The sequence below is a fragment of the Rhinopithecus bieti genome, unplaced genomic scaffold, assembly GCF_001698545.2.
Source record: "Rhinopithecus bieti isolate Rb0 unplaced genomic scaffold, ASM169854v2 scaffold_7884, whole genome shotgun sequence".
NCBI classification, from domain to species: Eukaryota; Metazoa; Chordata; class Mammalia; order Primates; family Cercopithecidae; genus Rhinopithecus; species Rhinopithecus bieti.
Window position 1 is genome coordinate 4,441,102 of NW_016806331.1, and position 8,303 is coordinate 4,449,404.

At 36.0% G+C, this 8,303-nt stretch overlaps 1 protein-coding gene across 4 annotated transcripts in view; it reads left to right on the top strand.

Annotated features, from left to right (window-relative positions):
* The window catches only part of FAR2 (fatty acyl-CoA reductase 2), a 196,819-nt gene that overhangs the window by 149,131 nt on the left and 39,385 nt on the right, over window positions 1-8,303 (top strand). The gene's annotated exons all lie outside the window — the stretch shown is intronic.

Sequence of the window (8,303 nt, forward strand, 5' to 3'; positions counted from 1 at the left end):
CCCGGTTTTACGCCATTCTCCTGCCTCAGCCTCCCGAGTAGCTGGGACTACAGGCGCCCGCCACCTCGCCCGGCTAGTTTTTTGTATTTTTTAGTAGAGACGGTGTTTCACCGTGTTAGCCAGGATGGTCTCGATCTCCTGACCTCGTGATCCGCCCGTCTCGGCCTCCCAAAGTGCTGGGATTACAGGCTTGAGCCACCGCGCCCGGCCCATTTACTTTCAAGAAGGAAGAGAGGAAGGGAGGAAGAAAGGAAAAAAAGCTCCAATCATATCAAGTCTTTTTCTTAAAAGCTTCAAATTAGCCAGGCTTGGTGGTTCACACCTGTAATCCCAGCACTTTGGGAGGCTGAGGTGGGCGGATCACAAGGTCAGCAGATCAAGACCCTCCTGGCCAATATGGTGAAACTCTGTCTCTACCAAAAATACAAAAATTAGCTAGGTGTGGTGGCATGCACCTGTAGCCCCAGCTACTGGGGAGGCTGAGGCAGGAGAATCACTTGAACCTGGGAGGCGGAGGTTGGAGTGAGCCGAGACCAAAAAGTTACCAAGCCATGAGGTTCAACATGATTTTGGCATACATTCTGTTTTTAGAAGCATCTGGATCACAGGATAGAATCAGAAACGTTGGCATGACCCAACACACACACACACACACACACACACACACACACCAGACAAACAAAAAAACACAGCTTTCTGATCAGCAGTTTTTGGAAATGGAATATTGCTGTGGAAGTGGAAAGGGGATTTTCCTGTTATTAGGGACCTACAAAATGGTAGGCACTAACACAAACATCTGACTTTCATTACACAAATCCTCAGAAATCTCTGCAGTATGCCTGTTCCTACAGCACAGATGAGATATTAATTCACTATGGTTGTCATCTATCCAAGGTTATGTAATTTGTGCCAAGTGATACAGCAAAATTGGAATGCAGGTCTCTAATCTTTAAGTCCATAGTTTCCCTCCTGTACTGCATTGCCTCCCCTAGGAAATTTCTTCCTCGATGACAATATCATAAGGAAAGTGAAACTATTGCTTGCCACTTCTGAGTTAGTATCAGCGTTTTTTCCATCCTCCAGCATGGATAATGCAGAAATGCCACCAATTCTGTTGTCGAGTAGAAATAATCTTAAGTTCGGTCTCCATCTTCCTAGCTACCCTAGCTCTTTTCCTGTCCAGATGCAAGAAAGAATTCTCAAAGAATTGTGAAATTGACCTTTGGTGTGGGGGGAAAAAAAAGCATAACAAGATGATGAATCAAACACTGTGTTGCCTTTAGCATTTATTATAGAATATTATGTAAAGTGAACTAAAATTTTGTTAAATGCAAAATTGTCTTTAAGAACAGCATAATATATGCTTAGTTCTCTAAGATCACAGAATACGATAGTCAGATGGTTGGCATTTTAGATAAATATGCAAAAACACGATGACGCAGAGAGGTAAGTAATTTGCCCCAGTCACATAGCAAATCAATGGCAGAATCAGAATTCAAATACAGTCCTTCGTAACTCCCAAGGGTCTGAGCTCTTTCCAGTACACCAATGGTTCTCAACTTCAGAGTATATCAGAATTACTAGAGAGCATATCAAAGAAAAGATAGACGCCCAAGCTTGGAGTAATAACTGTTGAATGAGAATCTTCAGGGTCGGGACATAGGTTTGTTTGTTTGAGCAACTTCCTGGGCAATCCTAACAGCCATACTACTACACCATGCTGCCTTATGGAGTTATAGAAATGTTCTTGCTAAAGCATTAGAAACTTCTGGATTAATCCTTCATATCTTATGAGAGTTACTAGTGAACTAGCAACAATTTTAACATTTTGTGAATTTTTGTTAATCTGTACATTGGATATAATGGTTTTTGCTTAAATTAAGGTACTTATTTGTGTTTAATTGTTTTCAACTTAGAGCTAATTTGCAGAATTCATTGATTTGTTTTACTCAGCACTGTAAAATTCTCTTAAAAATGTTAGTGTCTCTTTCACCTTGGGACACCAAATATTCCATAGAGATTGCCCCTTAGTTTAAGCAAATTTACTCATTTATTTTCCAAAAAAAATTAAGCAAATCTTGGTGGGTTCTTGGGACTAAATAATATAGTTATTTTTGAAGAGAAAGACAGTAAAATGAATAAAGATCAAAGATTCTCATGATTAGAAAATATTTGATTTCCTTCAATGAACCCTGGGAAGTAGAGGTCAAATCTCCTGTGGATACGTCCAAAATGAGGTCATGTGGCTAACTAGTTGATTGTGAGAAACCATGTTAAAGGCCTCTGAATTGTTTCAAAAGCATTATATAAATTTAATACCCCCATCCCAATTCCTACTTCTAATAAAAATGCAGTTTTGGTGTCTGACTACAGAAGTCATACCCAAGGAGTTTATTTAAACCAGAGAATTTTTTTTTCTGGTTTTCTCTTTCAGCTGAATTTTCTTACTTAGAGTTTGCAGTTTCTCTCTTGCCTCTGGGCTACAAGTAACTATTCATATAATTAGAATAGTATCTCATATTTAAAAACAAATTAAGGAGAGAAATACTTGCCTGTGTAACGTTAAATCAATGAAACACTCCCAAAGTTTCCAGTTTGAAATGCTTAGATCACCTTTCAGCTGTATCTTTCAGTGACCACAGAAATGTTCCTACTCTTGTAAAGAACAAGGTTTCCTAAAATGGATAAACAGTAATCCTTCTGCTTGAGTTTTGATGATGGTGAGCAGCTTTTCAACTATCTACTTCTCAGTCTTGTGCCATCAAGTAGAGAATATGAGTTTATGCAATGAGAAGAAACATGATAAGCTCTTAGAATTTAAAATAACTGTATTGTTCTTTATTGGCGGGCTTTCAATGAAATTTCTGACACTATGTTTTTTCTTTACTCATTTTGATGTTATCTATTTTTCTTCCTTTAATATCTCACATTAGCAACAAACACCAAAAAACATTTTTTTAGAAGAGCTGGTGCTTATCCAGGATCCATTTGTACCATTTCATCTTGTCCTTTCAGCCTTGTCATTATTATAAAATAGAGGGTCTGCGATAAAACTGGAGAAATCACATTACTTCAAACTCCCACTGGCAGTTAATATAGAGAACTCAGGAAACACTTTGTGTCCTCATTTAGGAGTCGCTATCTGCTATCTCTCATCACAGTCATACAAACTTCAGGAATCAGGCTTCCATTCTATTGTAGTAGCAGTTCTGTTACTGATCTTACAGGAATTAATTTTAATTCAATAAGCAAACTTTGGGTCTTTTCAATGAATGGCGTACTGTCAAGCATAAAGAGATGAATAAGAATCAAGGAGTTTACAAAGGAATTTTTTTAAAAAAGTAATACCCTTTAAAGTAGCCAAACATAAAATTAAATACTTAGGAATTAACTTGACCAGAGAAGTGAAAGATCTCTATAATGAAAACTATAAAACACTGATGAATGAAATTGAAGAAGACACCAAAAACTAGAAAAGTATTCCATGTTCATGGATTAGAAGAATCAATATTGTTAAAATGTCCATCCTACAACCCAAAGCAATATACAGATTCAATGTAATCCTTATCAAAATATCAATAACATTATTCATAAAAATAGAAAAAAAAAAATCCTAAAATTTACATGGAACCACAAAAGACTGAGAATAGCCAAAGCTAACCTAAGCAAAAAAGAATAAAATTGGAGGAATCACATTACTTGACTTCAAATTATACTACAAAGCTATGGTAACCAAAATAATGTGCTACTGGCATAAAAACAGACACAGAGACCAATAGAACAGAATAGAGAACTCAGAAACAAATCCACACTCCTACAGTGAACTCTTTTGACAAAGGTGCCAAGAACATATACTGTTGTAAAGACAGCCTCATCAGTAAATGGTGTTGGGAAAACTGGATATCCATATACAGCAGAATGAAACTAGACCCCTATCTCCCACCATATACAAAAATCAAATCAAAGTGGATTAAAGAGTTAAATCTAAGACTTCAAACTATGAAACTACTACAAGAAAACATTTAGGAAAATCTCCAGGACATTGGTCTGGGCAAAAATTTATTGAGCAATACCCCACAAGCACAGGCTACCAAAGCAAGAATGGACAAACGGGATCACATCAAGTTAAAAAGCTGCTACACAGCAGAGGATACAATTAAAAAAGCGAAGAGACAAGCCACAGAATAGGGGAAATATTTGCAAACAACCTATCTGATAAAGGATTAATAACCAGAATATATAAGGAGCTCAAACAACTATATAGTAAAAAGTATAAAAATCCGATCAAAAAATGAGCAAAATATTTGAATAACCATATCTCAAAAGAAGACATACAAATGACAAACAGGCATATAAAAAGGTGCTCAACATCACTGATCATCAGAGACATGCAAATCAAAACTACAATGAAATATTATTTCACCCCAGTTAAAATGGCCTATATCCAAAAGGTAACAAATGCTGTCAATGATGTGGAGAAAAAGGAACCCTCATATGCTGTTGGTGGGAATGTAAATTAGAACAACCACTATGGAGAACAGTTTGCATGTTCCTCAAAAAACAGTAGAAATACCATATGGGCCAGGTCCCGTGGCTCACGCCTGTAATCCCAGCACTTTGGGAGGCCGAGGTGGGTGGATCACTGGAGGTCAGGAGTTCAAGATCAGCCTGGCCAATGTAGCGAAATCCTGTCTCTACTAAAAATACACAAATTAGCCAGGCATGTTGGCACATGCTTGTAATCCCAGCTACTCAGGAGGCTGAGGCAAGAGAATTACTTGAACTTGGGAGATGAAGGTTGGAGTGAACCAAGATCGTGCTACTGCCCTCCAGCCTGAGTGACAGAGTGAGACTCTGAAAAAAAAACAAAAAACAAAAAAAAAGAAATACTGTATGATCCAGCAGTCCCACTGCAAGGTATATACCCAAAAGAAAGGCAATCAGTATATCAAAGAGATATCTGCACTCCCATGTTTGTTGCAGTACTGCTCACAATAGCTAAGATTTGGAAGCCACCTAAGTGTCCATCAACAGATGAATGGATAAAGAAAATGTGGTGCATATACACAATGGAGTATTACTCAGCTATCAAAAAGAATGGGATTCAACAACATGGATGGAACTGGAGGTCATTAGGCCAAGTGAAATGAACCAGGCACAGAAAGACAAACACTGCATGTTTTCACTTATTTGTCAGATACAAAAATCAAAACAATTGAACTCGTGGACATAAAAAGTAGAAGGATGATTACCAGAGGCTGGGAAGGCAAGTGGGAGGGGAGATGAGAATGGTAAAGGGTGACAAAAAATAAAAGAATTAATAAGACCTACTATTTGATAGCACAATCGGGTGACTATAGTCAATAATAATGGTACATTTTAAAATAATGTAAAGAGTATAATTGGATTGCTTGTAATTCAAAGATAAATGCTTGAAGGGATAGATACCCCCCTCTCTATGATGTGTCTATTTCATATTGTGTACCTGTATAAAAACATCTCATGTACCCCATATATATATATACCTACTATGTACCCACAAAAATTTTAAAAAATTAGAAAGGGTTTCCCTACAAAAGAAAAAAAGAATCAAGGAGTTTACAAACTAGAGGGGGAAATATAAGCCCTGAATTTAAGAACAGACATGAATTTTCCAGAGTCAGTGTTTCCCAATTATGGTACCTGGACCAACAGATCCACCTGCGGAGGTGGTTAAGAAATATAGTTTCCTGGGTTACACACAAAACTACTGAGCCAGGATCTCTGAGGATGGAATAAAGAAATAATTTTTAACCAGGTTCCTTGATTCTTCATGCTTACAGTTTGCAAGCTACTGATGTGAAGATTGCTCTGGGCAGTTATAAAGGAAAATGAGTCATATGCAGTCATTCATCTGCCGTTGTCCGTGTTAGCACTCTAAATGGAGAAATTCTCATCATTTGTATGTCTTAAAAACAATTAGGGGACTTGGCATGAAATATAGATTCCTGGGTGTGCCCTAGTAATTTCTTATTTAGTGGGTATGGTATAGGACCCAGGAATATACATTTTAATTATGCTACTAGTGATTCCAATGCAGTTCACTTTGTGTATGGTGTTATGAAAAGACCAAAACCACTGACCTGTTGGATTGCAGTTGGCTGCCATCTCTATCACTCTATTCAGGATGTGGCACTATTAAAGAGTATTATTTCAGGAGCTATAGCAGTATGGTGAGATTTCTGACAGGGCAAGTCCTATTATTAAGCAAGGCTAATGTAGTAAAATGGAATCCTCATTTAGCACTGTGGTTTGAATTGATGCAGCCAATTCATTGATTTATTTCAATGGAACATTATCAACTACTATCTAAATCAGAAAACTCAGACTTTTAAAAAACTGTACTATGTTCATTCAGATATGCATTCTTGATTGAAAATACAATTCAATAGATACAACACAGATTGGAACATTATTTCCTAAAATTGTAATGATCTCATGAAAAGCAATGCAAATATGAGATCTTGGTGCTGTTCAACATTGCACAGGTTATCTGCAAGTATAATATGGAATAGCAGTATATTCTGTCTTTTAAAGTCATAAAAACCAAAGGCAAAAGAAAATCTAAATATGACATCTTACATCATATGTAAGGAACTCCATTGTGAGATGGGTGGATGCTGAAACCATCTCCTACTTCTTGCTCTCCGGTAGTCAGAAGTCTTCACAGGCCAAAGTGAAAGAATCCACAGAACCCTAAGTAAATTTCTAGTGACTATCATGTAGAATACATAAAATATATCATGTAGACTCAAAAAGAGTCTTCTCCAAATTAGTTATCAAAAAAGAGAAAATTACACAAATTTTAGATAAGCTTATCCAAAACTATTCAACATGTTTGTTGTACAATTAATGTTAACTATCAAGAAGGAAAACATCTGACTCTAGAAAAAAACATTTAGCATGTTTATGATTGATTAATATTAGAAAAACTATTAAAGATCTTTCTGGAAGAGTCAGAATGACCTCTTTGTTGAGAATGTGCCCAGGACACTTTAGCAACCTTATCAATCCCAGATGTCAAAAGCACTGAGGACTGACCTAACTTACAAATTATTTTCAGAATTGCAGTAACACACCACTGAAAAGACTGCCCCTACAGTGCAGAAAAATGGTAGACAGAATTGAAGTGTGTTAACGTGACAGATCAATATGTGGATTTCATCCCTTTTCTAGACATCTTCATTAAATCCTCAGAATGGCTTCTGAACATGCTCTTGTCTAATACAAATGAGACATGGTTTCTCTGACTACCTGAGATCAACTTTTTATTACCCAATAAAAACAGCCTGGGGTACATCTCTAATGGATAGATCTCTCTTAATCCTGTGACTAAGGATCAAGGAATAGGTAAAAATACTGTTTGGGGGTTAAGGGAGAGAAGAGGACTGTCTCTTTTACTATATTATGATTAAAACCACAGGCTAATTTTCTCTGCTCTTAAATTTTCTAAACATTTAGCTTTGCTTTTTGTTTTCTCACTGTTAATATGCCACACCAACACTAAGTAAAATTCCATTTAATCAAAATAGGTTGGAACCAAGATCATTTTATTAAAATCATATTTCTTGAGAATATGGGAAATGCCAATTTAATCTAAGAATTTCTGTGTAGAGGGGAAAGTACTGAATCTATTCTATCTGAATAAGTGTAACTAGAGCTAAAATGGCCAGTCCTCTTCCTTTTTTCCATTATGAATAAATTAGAATATTTTAAAATCAATTAATATCCCATAAAAAGTACATGAGCTCATGTACTTACTAGACAATAATTGCCATTTATATTAGAATGAGATTACATAACATTTTTATATGTTTCACCTATTACAAATTTGCTTCATTTGTTATTTGTTATTTTCTAATTATGTTTGTGCTGCTAAGATATTTTGTTAATTTGGTTCAGTTAACCAAGCTGTTGGTAATTTTGCTTGTAATTTGTAAAGGCTTTGTAGAGACTGGTGATTTTTTACTGGAAACACTTATTCTCAGTCAAAAATGGAAACCATTACCATATGTAAATATAAAGCTGGCTTAAAGGGGAAAAGAGTATAAAGGCAGGATGTGGATGACTTACTTTCACTTTTTCATCCTACAGGAAAAGTTCAAAATGCTCACCTTACTGATTATTGGAACTGATTTTTCAAACGTTTCTCACATGAAATGTAGCAGGAATTACACTAAACTGGCTGAATTGTATGAAATAAAGCAGATGGTTCTTGAGTAAATTTTTTTGGTTTTTTTTTTTTTTTTTTTTTTTTTTTTTTT